The following is an 18,719-nucleotide window of genomic DNA, read 5'->3' as shown; positions in this document are numbered from 1 at the left end:
TATTCAAGACAAACATATGCAATGCACTGATGATGATTATTAAAACAGATAATGTCTATCATGAGTTAAATGTTTAAACAAACATAAAATAAACTTTCAAATGAAAGTAGATTTAATGATCCAAAAGTTTGTCCGTCTAGACGTCAATCAGTCTTGTCATGACTAGGCATAGGAGCGCTAATCACCACAGGAGTTTTCAGGAGGGTGAAACTCGATTTCCTGAGCATCAATCATATCTTGGATCTTAATATTTAATGCCCAGCAGCTATTGGTATCGTGCCCAGGACTACTGGAATGGTTGGCACATCGCACGTTTGGATTGTGTTTAGCAAAGGAAGTGTTGATGTGTTGAGGAGGATCCCTTACAGTAATCATTCCTGCCCTCAACAGATGTTGCAACGCCTGATCTAATGACATGTTAATTTTGGTGAATTGACGCTTAGGTACGTCTGGCTTTTGTCGTTGTTGTGGAACTGGTGTAGAGATCAGAATTGCCCCAACATATTGGTTGTGTTCATTACGACCTTTCTAGTTGTGCACAACATCAGCTATACGAGGTTCCTCGGGTGAATTTAAATCAATGATCTTGTCATCGATTAAGTCTTGAATCTTGTGCTTCAGTGGTCCACAATCCTCGGTATCATGACCAGGACCGTTCGAATGATAAGCACATCTCACCTTATACTCGTACCCAGGAGCAGGATTGGCAGGATCTAAATATGGAGGCAATAGGGTTATCAAGTTCTGATTGAGCACTTGTTGTAGAACTTGAGACAGCGGCATGTGCGACAGAGGAAATGATCGCTTAGGTTTGGATTTCCAATTATCTTGACTACCTTGCTGCCTATGCTGATCCTTCTCCTTCTTGATCAGAAGTACCTTTAATTCTTCTTGCCCCTTGGCCAAGTTAAGGATCATCTCTTGGAACTGGTTGTTCTGAGCCTAAAGATTTTTGACTGATTGCTCGAGATCCATGATGCTGAAATAAACAGCGAGGAAGGATGAGAGACCTGTTGTAAGAAACCTGATATGAAATTTTATGAATGCAAATGCAATATTTTCAAGTATCTTTAGGAATTTAGTTAGCAACATTTAAATGTAGTTGCATCTTTGTCAAAGAACTTCGTCTTTCATCCTTGAATGTCCTTTTTTGAGAATCAAGCTCACCATATCTAGTGGGTCATAGCCTCTGATTCGGGATATCTTTGAATTTGAAGGTACATGGCTAGAGGAAAATAAATCCTCTTGCCCCTTGATAGGTATTGTGTCTTTGAATTGGAAGACGTCTCGCCAGAGGAAAATAAATCCTCTTGCCCCTTGTTAGGAATTCAGTCCTTGATAATGGCACCTATAGTTGTGCGCCCTAAATTCCTAAGATCCTTGAAAGGGTTAGTTAACATGTTATGTTATGATGTCATGATGTCATGATGTCATGCAGATGTAATGTAGTAAGCAAAGCATAAGGTAATAAAGGCGAGTGAGTCCCACAAGAAAAACCTGCAAGGAAACCAAAGGGTTAGTAGCACACACAAGCAAGTCACACAAGTGTCCTTAGGTTTAGAGGCTTGCTTGAAGTTCGTAGGTAAGTAACCTCCCCACTGACGTTTAGTTGGTTCAACCTGTCCTAAAATAGTAACTGGGTTCTATGGAACCTCATCTCGACGATCAATCTCGAAAGCATTATCTCAGTCAGCGCTCGGGTGGCTGACCGAAAACATCTTGAAAGATTGATCTCAATGAGGGTAGCTTCGAGTATCAACCAGCTTCAGTCAAGGTCCAAAGCCGGCCACCTCGCTACTTCTTAATAGGCCAAAGTCAAGTTCAACTAGGGTTCTAAGGGCAAATTAGTGCTTGATGACACTACATGGTAGCCTAATGTCTCCTCGATCATGTTCAAGGGCCATCAAAACCAACCAAAGTGTCACACTAACGGTGGCCACCAGATCAACCATATCGGGACAAGCCGTACAGTCTCCTTGGTCTATTGCCACATACCGAAGATACACTAGATCCGGGTGTAGGATCTTTCACAGAACAGAATACCCAAAACAGCCTTTAAAAATAAAGCAATCAAATCAAACAAGTGAAAACATTTAAGTGAATCCTAAACTTTAAGGTAACCCCTCTTTTTTAAGTATAATCCCCAGAAGAGTCGCCAGTTTTATTACTCGGTGGGAGAACTGACTTTTTAGAAATGTGTGAATAGCAAGAGTCGCCACCGACTTTTATTTTATCCAATATTTAGGAAAGGCATAAAAGAACATGAAAGACCTTTTGACAGATTTTGGGTTCGGGGGGTTGGTTATACAAAGGGAAGGTTTTAAGCACCCTTTGTATCCATGGTTATCCATGGGCTCTTAATTGCTTAGCTCACTTTTGTTTGAATGCTTATTGATTGTTTGATGGAAAACAGTTTTGAAATTTGATTTGAAAATAGAAGAAGTTAAGATGAACACTAGGTCACATAGGTCTTGAAGAGTATCATTGGGAATAATGCCCTTCAAATACCAAAAGAAAGTTTTTGAAAATAGAAGAGAAGTTTTGAAAACACGTTGTTTAAAAATGAAAGGTGTTTGAGCAAGCAATTAGGAGTTACCTACATTCAATTTATAAGATCTTTCCTATGCGTTTAATACTTTTCTTGGATGATGGCATGATAAAAAAAAGATAACAAGAAGGGAAACCCTAGAGGTGTAAGTGTGCGAAGTGTGTTGTATTCAGATATTTATATCCTGAGTTAGTGAACTGGCGATTCAATTATTATCTTATCAGCTAATTACTATCAATTAAATATGTATAGGAAATTAAATCTTACGCTATTATATCGCTTTGGGAGATTTACATGATTATTGATGCAAAAAGTAAATTGCGAGAAAATTGAATCTACGCTATTACAATTTTTTTTGCATAATTTAGAATAAACAGTAAAATGAAATTGAAATTGAAATTGAAAGTTGAATGATAAAGGGAAAATGAAATTTAGAAATGAAGATAACAATCCTATGTCTAAATTAATTTTAATCTAATTCACTCTTTTTTTGTGATTTTTGGAATTGATTTTAAGTTAATTAAAATCTAATTAAACAAATAATTATACAAATAATTAAACTTAACAAGAAAAATATTCTTTTTTATGTCAAAAATTAGATTATAAAAATATAAACCTAAATCTAAAAGGAAAATATTTTTGGAGTTTTTTTATTGGTTGAAAATAATTAAAAAGTAATATTTACACAATTACTAATTAATTAAGCAAAATAAATTAATTATGAAAAAAAATAAAATATTTTTATGTCAAAAATTAAAATATTATTTTATCAATTTAAAACTAAAATTAAAATATTTTTTTGGGTTTTTTAGGTATTTTTAATTAATTTTGCAAAGAAATTAAAAATATTAAAAACAGTAATCCTGTATGGTTAATTTGTAAGGTGTATGATGGACCTGCATGGCAAGGAGCGTGGGATCAACAATTAATGAGATCTGAGGGCTGAGAAGAATCAGCACATGGCATGAGCGTGGGCCATAATGCACTGGATCCAAGGTCTTTGTCCCAGTCAGCGTGGGGACCGCTACAATTCATCATCTTCAACCTTTTTCTTGCAGATTTACCTGCGGATTTCTAGATCCTTCAAAAATCTACAAAAATGAAAGGAGCAAAAAAGGGGGACCACCCAGATCTACATAAAATAACGCTCTGAGTTCAATGGTGGCGTTAGTTTTGTCATTAGAGTAACGTAGCTATGAATTCGAAGTTTGGCCATGGTTATGTTCTAACACGGTGTTCTTTGTTCTGGACATTAAAGCTTCATGTTAACGTTCAAACCTTCTTTAAATAACTTCAAGAACATGTTAGCATCAATAGATTTCTTTAAAACATAAACATAATAAAAATATGAGAAATTGAAAATATGCATAAATATGGAGTTTTTAATTCATGAAATCCAAACACTACTACATGTTACAAGCTACATGATTCTTACTCTATGATATCCCAAGAGTGGAATAGAGTGATTGGAATTGATGGAAAGTGGCTATTTGAATGAGCCTTGATTTTTACAAGTTTCTTGAATTTTTTTTTTGGTTATGGAGGATATACTTAAGCTATGGCTTTTTGTTCTTGTTGTTGTACTCTCCCCCTTGAATGAAGAAAATGAAGCTCTATTTATAGGCAAAGGATTTGATCTTGAAGCCTTAGCAAGTGGAAATTGTCATGATTGATTTTGTGGAAAAAATATGGAATATTCCCATTATGCTAGGTTAAAAGCTTAACCATGGTTTAAGCACTCAAGTGTTATTCTCTCCAATCTTGCAATCTTATCTTAGATGCTTTGAATAGGTCATTTCCTGCATCACATGAGCATCTTGGATAATACCCTGAATTACCTCACTTTAATTGAATTTTAAAAAAATAAAATTCAATAAAAAATTCAATAAAAAATGTCATGAACTTTGGATAGGTTGTGAATGCCTTTAAACATATGAGAAGGTGTTCTTGTACTTTTTGGAAAGCCCAAGATGTCCTCTAAAAACCACTTTGGAAGATTTTTTGCATTTGGAGAAGTTATCTTGATCGTATGGGCTTTGACAGAAAACTGCTTTTTGTTGATTTTCAAAATGACCTGTAATGTTTTGACTTATATCTCTTATGCAGAAGCATTTCTTGACCTTGGGCCCAACATCAAAGTTGTAGAGAATTAAATTTCCTTGAGAATGAGCTTCGGTTGGAATTTTTCTGATAAATCAGGAGAGAGTTATGGCTGGTCAAAGTTCAGTTGACTTTTAGGTCAAAAACCCTAATTTTGCAATTTTGAGTTTTGTTGATTTCTGAACTTTTTTGATGAATTATGATCAATCCTTGATCAAATGATGAATGATACTTCAAAATGAGGATGTTGACCAAAAATCTGAAATTTTGACTGTACTTTGACCACAGTTGACTTTTAGGTCAAACTAGTCGACTGTTGACTATCTGAGCAATTGACTGAGTGATCTTGGGAATTGAAGCTTGCATTTTGTCACAGGGATATTTTGAAACATCATAAGTCACACGTAACCCATCGGAGGCCTTGATTCATTAATTTTCTCCAGAGAATGCAAAACACTAATTCAAGAAGTCCCTGCTTAGGAGAGTGTGCATTCAGCCAAGTCCTTGAGCTTTTGGTTTTCAAGTGAGCTTGAGTATAAAATATGGTGGGAAAACTTTGGGGTATAACAACGACTATGAGTCCAAAATTTCCAGATACCTTGGCATTACGACTCTTTCTCCCATCTCCTTCGAACCTGCTTTTTATTCTACCATAGACTTTCATTTGTGGTGGTCCGAATATTATGATAAACAGATCTTCGATGCCACTAGTGTTTCACAAGAACTAACTGAAGCTTTTATTGACGTGCAGGAGAGCTTCAGAAAAGGTACTTCGACGCATATTAAAGAAATTCAAGCTTTCTAAATTTTTTTTGAAACTATCTATAGACCCAGCGATCTAAGTCGGACCGTTCGTGAGGCCGCCGTTACTTTACGCGAAAAGTTTTCCAACAAATTGGATAAGCTAAAATTGCCCACGTATGTTCGACCTGAACAACGTTATGAAGTGGCTTTCAAGTTATATCCTCCAAAATTCCCCCCACTACCCAGTGCTGACTTTGGTGTGGCTTTAAGTCCTCCTTTTCCAGACTGGTTTGTGTGTGGGAATGTCCTCAAAATTCTCCGTGAACAATCAAAAAAATGCACTAAACGAGTTGTTCCGACTAATTATACTTTGGATAATTTCAAAGGACATATTCATATAGGTCTCGAGCACGTTAGTGTTTTGACTCTAATACATGAAGGTTGGGAACTGGATCATCTTTCGATTAGAATTCTCCCTCTTTGTCGTTATATTAACTTGTTTTTGTCTTGCTTATAGCCTTGAGCCGAAAGAAAGGTATCAAAGAGGCTGCTGCACGCAAGGCTGCTGAAGCTTCGAAAGGAAAAAAGGCAAGTGGGGATGACTCTACAGATACTGACAAGAAACCAACGGTAAATACTCTTACACTTTAACTTATGCCTTTATTCTGAATGGTATTCAAGCTTTTCGACATAAATATTTCCAGAGTACGAAACCTCCACCAACTCCCAAACAGAAGACTTCGACTACTAGTGCCACAATTGCTTCAGATGATGAAGATGGATCTCCCCCTCATACTCGACAAGCTTCGAAGAAAAGACAGAGGGCTACGACTTCTTCAGCTAGGGGAAGAGGATTTGGGACTTCGAAACCTACCTCGTCGAGTGACAAAGTCTTTTCAGACGAACAGCCTCTAAAGACTGTTGGAAACGCTCCTATTGTCGAAAGTCACAACTCGAGCCCAGATAATATCCCGGCAAAGGTATCGAATCTTGTCTTTTAACAATTCACTACACTTTTTACCTTAACTTTTAATGCTAAGTTCATATTTTACCTTGCATTTGTAGGATGATGTAGGCACTAAGCATCAGATTTTTCTCTTGATCTTGATAATCTTCAAGGTATACACTTATATTTCGCATGTCTATCAAAAATTTTCTCGTAGCTTTTATTTTAACATGCTGTAATTTTATGACAGGCATTCCTTAACGAAACTCCCCCATCCTTTCTCCAGTTTTCGAAGATGACGAGCCTTCTACTAAAGTTCCTTCCACTGAGCATACTGAAGGCACTCGCTCGAATGATTCATCTCCAATCATTAATCAAGACGATGAAATGGAAGACAATCGTCAGCAATCTAACACTAGTGAAGTAGTTGAGCAATCTATGGGAAGTGAGGAGACTAACCCTGAAAATGAAACTAGGGATGAAGCCTCCAGTTTACCTCGATCAGACAACAAGGAAAATTCAACCTTTGGGACGGTTTTTACCCCTGCAACCACTTCGACCAAAATTCCTCCTGCATTTACTTTAGCCTAATTAGAGAAGCTTAAAAATACCAATCCTGTGAGCTTCCTCAAGGCTATGATGAATGCAAAGAGCGTTTTGTCTATCATAGGTGAAACCTCTTCGAACACCTTGGTGGATGGCGGCGCAGAACTTGACAACCAAGGCCTTCTTCATAAAATAAAGGAGAAGTTTTTTGGAACTGATCTTATCGAAGCTTTGAGGAAAAATGCCACCAGTTGCTTTGGGCTGAAAAATCTTTTGAAAAAGGTATACTTACTCAATGTCTCTGATGAAGTTTCGCAAGTAATTGTCTCACTAGGTTTCTTACTCTATCAGCTTCAAGCAGATAACCTTCAAAAACAAGAGGTTAACCAAAAACTAACCACGAAAGTAGCTACTCAAACCTCTTCGTGGAAAGCTGCTAATGAGTCATCTGCCAAAGTTGATACTTTGGAGCTCGAGCATTCGAAATACCAGAAAGAGTATGAGACTTGTGGGACGAATATCAAATCTTGGGAAAAAGAGATTGAACGTCTCCAAGGGAAAGTGAAAATTGCAAAGGATCGTCAGGAGGAGATCCAGCAATTAAAACGAAAAGAGATGGAAGAAGTGGTGCAAGCAGGCATTCGTCATATCGAAATGGCTCAGAAATTGGGGCCAGAGATCGAAGAGATGAAAAAACAACAAGCCACGATCGACCGTCGTTTGTCCATATTGGCTTTTCAATACTCCAACATGAAGGACAATCTTTCTGAGGATTTTGACTAATTGTAATAGTCTCTATAATGGTTTTCAAATGTTTATCCTTCTTTTGTAATCGAACTCATTAATGAATATATATATATATATATATATATATATATATATATATATATATATATATATATATATATATATATATAATACCACACGTAATGAATATATATATATATATTCTGACTATATATATTTTATCATGTAATACCACACGTAATATTTTCTCATCCAACTCTTTATTTAATATACTTACTCTCCTAGCCATCATAATGGCCTCGAAAGCCTATACACGCAACATAATTACCCTTCGCAGCTACTTCGCTTCTTGATTTGACGTTCCAACTCTATAAGTCGTAATAGTCAGTTAATCATGACTCAACTTTTTCAAAACGTCTAATTAAGACGTGCGTGTGTCAGTTCTTCCATGATTACACTATCGTGGACCAGGAGGGAAAGACAACTATCGTTTCCGAAGTTTGTGGGTCTCGCATCATCATTTCTGCAGCACTTATCTCCAAAGTGATGAGATGTGAGAACACTGGTCTTCTTTATGACGATTCTTTCAGCAATACCACCTCTGCTGTTTTAGCGAGTATTTTTGCTAACCCTAACCAGGATTTCAATGCGCTCCTGGGTAGAATCTAGCACCAACTCCTTGTGGGTAACTTTCGCCCACGAAAGGAAAATCAGGAGAACATCATGGTGTGGGACCTTGAGTTCATGCTCTATGCTCTTCAAAAGAGAAAAATCAACATCCCGCTGATGATCTTCAAGCACCTTACCGAAGCTGTTGCGATTTCTCGTCATGGAAAACCTTTCTATCTTCCTTACAGAATACTCTTGTCCCACATGTTCGTCAAACTGGGGATAGCTCGAAGGCTGCGTGAAACTGAATCCTTTGATGTTTTCCAGGCTGAAAGCTTACCCTTGCTAAACCTGGAGGATTTGCATCTTAGGGTTAATTAGAGGGATGCTGAAGATCTCGTGGGCCTTTACTTTGTTATCATTTAGTGATGTTTAATACTTATTTTGGTTATGCTCCCTTTTGTAATTTTAGGCTTGCATGTATTACCACCTTTCTTCAATGCATGTGTTTCTGGGTTTTTTGTAGTAATGAAATATATTTCAGCTGTGATTATTTGCTTACTTTATATTACAAGCCTTGTCTAAGGATAAAGCCATCTTGGTGAAGTATTCGCCATTTTAGCCCACAACGTTCATTTTAATATCTACGTTTTAGCGATCTTAACTTCGTGCATGACTGGCTTGTATCTTTTCAAATACTTTCTGTTTACTTTTAAGATCCTACGATCTTCTGCCAGTTCTTCTATCTCATAAGCGTTATTTGAAAACACCTTTAATATTCGAAAAGGGCCTTCCCAATGTGGAGACTATTTACCTAGAGCTTGGTTCTTTCGATCTATAGGCAAAATAACTTTCCAAACTAAATCGTTATTAACAAACACTTTACCTTTCACCTTTTTGTTATATGCTCTTGATACTCTTTCTTTTTGCCTCTTTATCATCTCCAACGCTCGAAGCCTTTCTTCGTCCAGATCAACCAATTCGTTCACTATCATTTCCCAGTATATGTTTGGGGGAATTTCCTCTTGTTTCTGAATTTTGACTGATTGCAGATATATCTCGACAGGAAGTACCGCATCATGTCCAAACGTAAGTTGAAATGGTGTAGTGTTGGTTTCTTCTTTAGGTGATATTCAACAAGCCCAGAGTGCTTGGTCTAAAGTCTTGTGCCAATTCTTAGGTTTATTTCCTACATGTTTCTTTATCAGACTTATTATCACTTTATTAGCTGCTCCGACTTCTCCATTTGCTTGAGCATAATAAGGCGTGGAAGTGAATAACTTGAATCCCATTTCTTTAGCAAATTCTTACATCTTTCGACCGGTAAACACTGATCCCTGGTCTGTAGTTATACTCTCTGGGATTCCAAATCTATATAATATGTGTTTTTGAATGAATTCAATCACAACCTCTTGGTCTACGTTGGCTAATGGTATTGCTTCGACCCATTTGGTAAAATAGTCTATCCCTACCAATATATATCTCTGACCTTTGGATGATGTGGGTCGAATTTCTCCAATAAGGTCTAATGCCCAACCTCTAAAAGGCCATGGTTTGATGATTGAGCTTAATTCGTTAGCAGAAGCGTGTTGAATACTTGCGTGCTCCTGGCACTCCTGGCAACCTTTGGCGAATTCTATGCAATCTTTAAACATAGTGGGCCAATACATTCCATAACGAAACAATAACCATTTCATTTTATGCCCATCTTGATGAGCGCCACATGCCCCACTGTGTATATTCGAAAGTGCCAGATAAGCTTCTGCTTCGCCAAGGCATTTCAGTAAGACTCCTTTAGGGGTTTTCTTGAACAGTTCGTTCCCCATCAAAAAATATGACAAGGCTCTGTATTTTACCTTCCTTTTTGTATCCGTCGAAGGATCTTTTAAGTAATTCACAATCGGACTCCTCCAATCTGTATCTGCTAGAGAATCTATGTTTAATACTTCGAACTCTTCTTCGTTGGCAAAACCTAATTGTGAATTTTTCAGGTCGCTTGGAGACAACTTCGTGGCCATTGCCTTTCCTCTTACTTCGATTAATTCTTCTAGCTTTTCCTTCGACACTTTATACCCCGAAGCTAATTGTGCCAAGTCATTTGCTCCTTGATTGTTTATTCTTGAGACGTGTTTCAAATCCACGTATTCGAATTTAATAGACTGCTTTATACCCCGAAGCTAATACATGATCGAATTCTCTTTGATGCATCTGTATTCTTTTGTCAGTTGCTTTATTACTAATCCCGAATCTCCTTTAATTTTGACTTTGGTTGCCCCCAATTCCAACAAGGCTTCAAGTCCTGCAAGCAATGCTTCATACTCAGCTTCACTGTTGGAGCATAGAGGACCTTTTATTCTTTACTTGAGTTTTGTTGGAATTCCTTCAGGAGAAATTATAAGTATGCCAACTCCACTCCCTTCCTTGTGTGTTGAACCATCGAAATATAATTTCCAAGGTTTCAATTCAACATACTGTTGGGAGTTTTCGAACACTGAATGGTCTACAACAAAGTATGATACGACTTGTCCTTTCATTGCCTTAAGAGGTTGAAAGATTAAGGAATACTCAGTGAGGGATAAAGCCCACTTACCAATTCGACTATGCAATATTGGTTTAGATAGCATGTGTTTAATAACATCAAAATAAGATGAGACATAAACATCAAGTGGTTTTAAATAATACTTAAGTTTTATACAAGAGAAATATAAACAAAGGCATAGTTTTTCTATGGAAGTATACCTAGTCTCTGCATCATTAAGTACCCTACTTAAATAATAAATGGCTCTTTCGATGCCATTTTCATCTTCTTGTGCTAGCATGCTACCTATTGTAGCATCGGAAGCTAAGATATAAAGTCTCATACGTTTCTTCCCATTTGGAGGTGACAAGATGGGTGGGTGCATCAAATATTGGTTGATTTTATCAAAAGCTTCTTGATGCTCAGCGTGCCATTCGAACCTTCCTTGCTTCAGACGAAGTAAGGGGGAAAAATCTTGCGTACGCCCACTCAAATTAGAGATAAACCTTCTCAAGAAGTTTATCTTTCCTAATAGTGATTGCAGTTCCTTCTTCGTGGACGGAGGTTTTGTATCCATAATGGCCTTCGTTTTATTTTGGTTAATTTCTATTCCCTTCTTATGGACTACGAAGCCTTAGAAATCTCCTGCCTACACAAAGAAAGCACACTTAAGGGGGTTCATCTTTAAGCCATGTTTTCTCATTCTTTCGAATGATTGGCGGAGATGATCGAGATGACTGTCATCAGAAATAGATTTTATAACAATGTCATCTATGTACACCTGCATAAAAGTTTCTATAAAATCATGAAGTATAGAATTCATTGCTCTTTGATAAGTTGCCCCAACATTTTTCAAACCAAAAGGCATAACGACCCATTCATAGGTACCTATTGCCCCAAGACAACGAAAAGCTGTTTTGGACACGTCTTCTTCTGCAATGAAAATTGGGTTGTATCCTGAATACCCATCTAGCACTCTTAGAAATTCGTAGCCTGCGGCTGAGTCTACTAACATCTCTGCCACTGGCATAGGATATTCATCTTTAGGGGTTGCTGCATTCAGATCACGAAAATCTATACATACCCTTAAAGAACCATTCTTTTTAATAACAGGCACTATATTAGCAATCCATTCGACATACCTCATAGTCTTAATGAATTTGCAACGAAGAAGTCTTTCAACTTCTGCTTTAATCTTCGAGAGAATCTCTGGCGCGAATCTTCTAGGAGTTTGCTTGATGGGCTTCTTCCCTTCTTTTATTGGCAACCTCAATTCGACCAGGTCTCTTTCTAAACCAGGCATCTCATCATAGTCCCAGGCAAAGCAATCTTTATTTTCTTTTTGTAACGCAATGACCTTTGTTTTTAGGGCTGGCTCCAATTTTGCGCTGATATATGTTACCCTCTTCAGACTCCCGTCTCCAAGATCTACTTCTTCGAGTGGGTCTTGAGCCAACATCTTTATATTTGGTGCCATTGGATCCTTTTTGAATCCCAAAGGTTCTTCATCATAAATTGCGTCTAATCTTTGACTTGCTCGTTCGCTTGAAACCTGTTCATCAGAGATCTTAGCGCCAGGTGGTTCTGGAATAAAGTGTATCCCTGGGCCTGGTACTTCTGATTCTTTTTGTATGGCCTCGACAACCATGTTTGATATTTCGGCCTCAAGAGCCGCTTTTCTTTTATTCTCGGCTATGTAAGCCAAAATATTTTCGAAGAAGGATAACTTAGACATATTCAACGTCTTCGTCCCAGCCAGTTGGCCGTGTTCCTGGTAATCCTTCGATGTGTTTTGTCTCTTAGGGATCTCCCATTATTTCGCTGTTCCACTGAAATCCACTAGGGTGAAGAGATAAATAGTACAGAGCATTCTTATTTGGAGTATATCTCTTCTGCTGCTTGGCATGGCCCTATGTTGGCTAGGTTTTTGTCGAAACTTGTTTTGTTGACTTGATTTACTTCAGACATATAGTAACTCTGGTCTCCTTCTATATTTTCGACTATTCCATACTCTCTCCAGATAGTTAACCTTTGGTGCATTGTTGAGGGTACGACAGCAACTCCATGAATCCATTCTCTTCCCAACAAAAGGTTATAGTTCACCTTTGCTGGTATTACCATGAAGATAGTTTGCCTTGTGACTGAACCTACAGTTAGGTTTACTTGGATAACTCCCAAGGTATGTCCCACTTTTCCTTCATAGTTGGACAAGACGATGTTATTTTGCTTCATGTCTGTGTTGAACATGCCAATCCTTTTCAGCATATACTAGGGCATTAAGTTCACCGCTGCCCCTCCATCAACGAGGACCTTGTTGATGCCTACATTTTTTATTTTGGCTCTTATGTAGAGAGGTTTCAGATGATTCCTCATACCTTGATCAGGTCTTTCGAAGAATGCATTCTGCTCTTCGATAGCACCATTATTCAGCACATTGTAACACACTAGTCTGTGTTTCGCCATTTCTTCTTCGTCAGCTTTCTCGCAATCCTCGACTTTCGTCTCTTGATAATACTCATGAGGGAGAACTGACACCACATTGCAGTTGAAATTTATAGACGAAACTCTGTCTGAGTCGAAGTCATTAGTCATCCTGTCTTCGGTTTTCCACGGGCTAGATTGCACTTTTTCCTCTTCTTTTTCATTCTCAGAACTGAACAACTTGCGTTCTACAGGGGGTTTATTTGACTTTGCCCCCTTCAACGGGAGTTTGGTGCTGCTAGATTCTCCAACCTCTTTTACCTTAGATTCTTTTTGAGCTTTCTTCATTCTCTGGTGTCTCCTCCATTGAGACTTGGACATTGGATTCTTACCCTTGTAATTCTCAAGCTTGTACATTTCTCGATTTGACGTCTGGAACTGCCTTCTATACGCCATAGCTGTTCGTCCACCTTGGTCCAACTTCACCATTTGTTATTCCCTGCACCAGCTTGTGTCCATCTGTCTATGGGTACTTCTGCTGGGAGTTTGAATGTCACTCTCCGAGCCTTGGGATGAGGGCTATCAGGCCTTTTTGATGATGCTCGATTTTCGAACACGTACATGGTGGGATTGATTCCTTGGACATCCGAACCAGTAGAGAATGATATTCTTTCGAATGATTCTGCCATCAGACCATCATATACTGCCCCACACCTGGGACACATAATGATTTCAGTTTTTGCCTTATGACATCGAACCAAGAAACTTACAAGACTTTCACCAGGCCTTGGGTAAACCTTCAGCAGCTGGTTTTCTTGCCTCCAGTGTCATTGCATTTTGCTTCGTTGGGCCTTTTCGTAGTTAGCCCGAACCCTTCGATTCAGTATGATTGAGCGTCTTGGACACATCAGCATTCATCCAACATTCTTCTCATGGAACCTTCAGAGATAATCTTTCAAACTTTCATTTGCCCTTGAATTTCCATAGTTTCCTTTTTCCCTCTCTTTCACCAGACACTTTTCCAATTCCTCAATTTCAGACAAAGGTTGTCCAACATTCACCATGTTGACTCCTGTTGGGGGAACTTAAGAAATACTTATCTTCTAGAGCTTCATCTTGAGGTCTTCAGTGGCCTCACTAGTTCTCTCCATAAGACCCTCAATGGTCTTTGACTCGAACGGACCTTCAACTTCAGTATTGAAGATCACATTGTGACTTAGGTTTTCAGTAGCCTGCTTTCCTCCTAAAACCATCTCCCACTCCGTGATATCAGCCTCAGACACATCCACCATGTTGATGTCGACAGGCTCAGCATAGTTGGTGTCAACGACACTGAGGGGATCAGTATCAACCTTCATGTTGTTTTTCCCTTTGTCAGCGAACTTCAAACGACCATCTTTGATAGCATTTTGAATTAGATCCCTGAAAAGAAAACATTGTGAGGTTTTATGGCCTAAAAACCCATGGTATTTACAAAAACCTCATTTCTTCCGTTGTTCTAACATAGGAATTTTAGAATTGGGAGGTACTATCATTTGGCCATCTTTTACTAATAAATCAAAAATTTCTTCACACTTAGTGACATCAAAAGTGTATGTTTTCTTTGGGAATTTGTTGTTCTTGTCATTTTCGACAGTGTTTTTTCCATTAGAAGGGGTGAGCAATTTGCAAGAGTATGGAGGTGCCTCTTTTAATTCAGCCAAGTCTATTTCGACTTCATCAAAGCTATATGAATCATCAAAGGTTTCCACTTCGACATCTTTTGCCTCAATATAGGCCACTCTCTCTTTCTTGTAATTCTTATCTGCTCTGGCCTTTTCAGCTTTCAATCGTTCGACTTGTCGAACTCTATCTGCCAACTGGGCCATATCTCACAAATATTGGTACCTCTTGGTAATTCAGTTTTTCAAAATATAATCTGCTATGGGGTAGGTATAGTTTGGACGTCGAAGTCCACTTTTAAGGCCATTATCAGCCATAATCCTTTCGATTAGGGTCGTTAAATTATTTTTTGTCGCCACACTGTCTCTTCTAACCCTGTGTATCACTTCATCCGCATTTTGCTCCCTATTAACCACAACTACCATAGGTTGTTCTTCAGGAACTTCCTGTTGAATATTATTGGTTCTTCGGTTCTGATTCTCTAAATCTATCACCTGATTTCTCTCACCGAGCCTTTGCCTAAGTGGTCGAGCTAGATCTAGGACATGTGTCAAGATTGGTTCATCTTCCTGAACGGCAGCCTGGTTATTTCTTCGTCTGGTAGACGTTTGAGGGGCTCCAAAGAAATACGCTATACGCCCCATTTGTGTGGATATTCGTTGATATGTCTCCACATTATCCTGGTTAGTCCTAGTAATGTTTGTCATTAAGGGATAAAAAATCGAACCCATCTCTCGAGTAAGTACGCCCACCATATCATGGTTGCTTGCATCCATCTCTTGCCTAAATGCTGCTTGATTATTTGTGGTTAATGTAGGCATTTGGCCTGATGGGCCTAGATTTTGTACACTTCAACCGACTGAACCTGCATTTGGCGAAAAGGTTGCCATACCAGGTTGGGTGTATATAGGTCTAGCACCTTGCATTCCTGACATATAGGATGGTGGCATCCCATAAGTTTGTGGATTCCACGGCCTCCAACCTTCGAATGTTGTTGATCTCGGGGTATATTGTGGTACCTGACTTGCAAAACTTGTCAAAAAATGTGGTATATCTGTTGTGCTTGTAAAGGGTGGTATCGTAGTCGAACTAAGTACTGGTATTGTCCCTGTTGACATTGATGTAGTTTCAGGCATGGTCTGGGAACTACTTACGGCCACGGAGCCTGTCGATGTGGGTATCTCTTGTGCTTCTGGCATGGAGGTCGAAGCATTTGTTGTACTTGTGGCTACTGTTCCTGACCCTTTTGGGGGATCTTGGTTTCCCCTTTCACAGGTTGAATTGGCCATTTTCTTGTTGTATCTACGTTTAGGAATTGGCTGTGCACTGTTGGTTAATTTACCGTTCCTAAGGTTCATACAAGGTTCTAATATGTTCTAAACCTATAAGTTAAAAACAAGAAATTTAAATGACAACTTTTTTACATCGTCCCACTGGGCACGCCAATTAGTTTACGGTGATTTCCGGTAAACAATCGATAGTCTTCGAAATTATGAACTAGATTGATCCTAGGACATGTGTCGAAAAGTGGTCCTTTAGAATGATTTGGTTCATATCCTCTTGGTTTTTTTATTGGTTTATAAGGTTATGGTGTGAATGTATAAATACCTTGCGAAATAAACTAAGTAAATGTGTGACGAAATGTAAACTGGTTAGACAATAAACATAAATAAAACTCGACTAGAATGTAAAGAGAATGTAGATTGCATGAAGGGAAAGACTTGACGAAAAAATAAAGGAATTTAAAAGATGCTTCAATTCTATAATAGAAAATACAAACATATGTAAGGTATTGGTGTTACACGTACATTTCTCAGCGAAAACTCTTTCTCTTAATGCTTGATACTTGAGTGATTTGTGAGTAACTTGTACAAAATGAACACCCTGGATCCTGGTATTAAGACCCTTATTTATACTAATTCGACTCTAACGGTCCTACATTAACAAAATTCCACGTTGCCCACATGCATGCGTTTTGAATCCCTAGGGCGCCATCTGTCCTGGTTAGTTTAAACAAAACATTTCAAAATTCAAAACCTCCCACTCAAACTTGATTCAAAATGTGGCAATGTGTTCTTCGTGAGAATGTTTCAAAATACTTTAAGTTTCAACAACCTTGTATTTCGAAGACCACTCATGGTCGCGAAGACCACCTATCTCGATTCAGGTTCGATTTTAGGAATCTTCATCACAAATAACATTATCAGAAATAGCCATCCAAAGCCATCTTCTCTTTGAAACTTAAATCTTCGAAAAGTATATATAATGATCGAAATCTCCAGCTAACAAATACATGCTATAAAACTTAACATGCAATTAGGGTTTAATTTGATACGTAAAGATTTAGACTTGAAAAGGTGCGTGTGGAAGAACAAAAGGAAACGACAATGGCTGATATCAGAAGGGGGTTCCGTGTTTGCATGAAAAAATTTACTATGTTATTTGTAAAACGTCTTCTTTTAATATTTTCCTAATATTGATAATTTGACTGTTGCAGATTGAGCGGAGAAGTCGAAAGAAGATTCAACTCCGGGAGATAGAAACTCAGCACTTCACAATGAGATTCAATAGGATCGGTAATAGTCATAAAAAAAATTTATATTTATTATTTACAATTGCTGTTTTTTTTTTTGGAAAGCTATTTACAATTGCCGTTAGTAGTCATTTTTGGAAGTAGTTAGTAAAGTTTATCGTGGAGTATAGAGAAATTGATGGGAGTAGGAACTGAACAGTGCAATAAACGTGTGGAAACTGTCAAAGACACAGAGTAGTATATGTCACTTACTCTTTCACTTAGAAAATTCAATAGTCTCTTAACATAAGAAAAACCTAAACCATTTTCTTCCAAGATGGAAGCGAATACTGCAGTTGGCACCACTGTGAACATGGAACCTTCTAATCAGTAAATTCATGTAATTTTAACATGTTACTCCATTCCAAAATTCTGTATGGTTGAATTTGTTTACAATTTCTGGTTGCTTTTGCGATAGGTTTGTTGTGTAAAATTTTTGCCCTGAACCTTTTTGTTTTGTTGAACAATGCATGCCTTAAAGTATCGAGTATAAGTTAAATCTAATCATTCATTTCATATTTGTTGTGTCGTGGCAACGAACGCAACAATGATGACTACATTTTGAATTTGAATTCTTACCTAGATGAGCTGGAGCGTCAGGAGGCGCGAACTCTTAAAAAAGGAAAAGCGAAACTTAGCGACGAGCGTCACTCTGTGTTTGAACATCACAAAATCCCTGTTCCTCTGCCGATTGTCAAAGCAACACGGTTTGTTGCTAAATCTGACCAAAGTATGGGTGCAAACAATAAAGATGTTTCCATGCAAATGAACTTTGATCCAGAGTACATTGACATCTCTTCGGATAGTGAAAGGTAACTTCTTGAAATATCATTTTAGTTAGGGTTAGTAAATATTTTAGAACAAAATTAAATTGTTGGACTGTTATTATTTGCTTTTGCGTTAGGCATTTTGTGGTTGATATTTTGCGTTGAAACCTATTTGGTTTCTTGAACAATGCATGCATTTAAAAGCATTGGTATAACATAAATCTAATCATTCGATTATTATTTCTTGTGTAGTGGCAATGAAGGCGATAATGATGACTACACGAAAATTTTGAATGCTAAATCTAACCAAAGTGTTGGTGCAAACAACGAAGATGGTGTCATGAAAAGGAAAAATGATCCAGAAAACATTGACATTTCATCGGATAGTGAAAGGTAACTTCTTCAAATTTCGTCTTTAGTTATGGTTAGTCAAAATTTTAGAAGAAAAGGAAATTTTTTCACTGTTATATTGTAAGTTGTTTTATTTTTTTGTTTAAGGGTATATACACCTATTTATGAGGAGGTATTTGAAGAAAAGT

This window comes from Vicia villosa, unplaced genomic scaffold (genome assembly GCF_029867415.1).
Source record: "Vicia villosa cultivar HV-30 ecotype Madison, WI unplaced genomic scaffold, Vvil1.0 ctg.000700F_1_1, whole genome shotgun sequence".
NCBI classification, from domain to species: domain Eukaryota; kingdom Viridiplantae; phylum Streptophyta; class Magnoliopsida; order Fabales; family Fabaceae; genus Vicia; species Vicia villosa.
The sequence above is the reverse complement of the archived record's forward strand: the minus strand, read 5'-3'. Positions refer to the sequence as shown.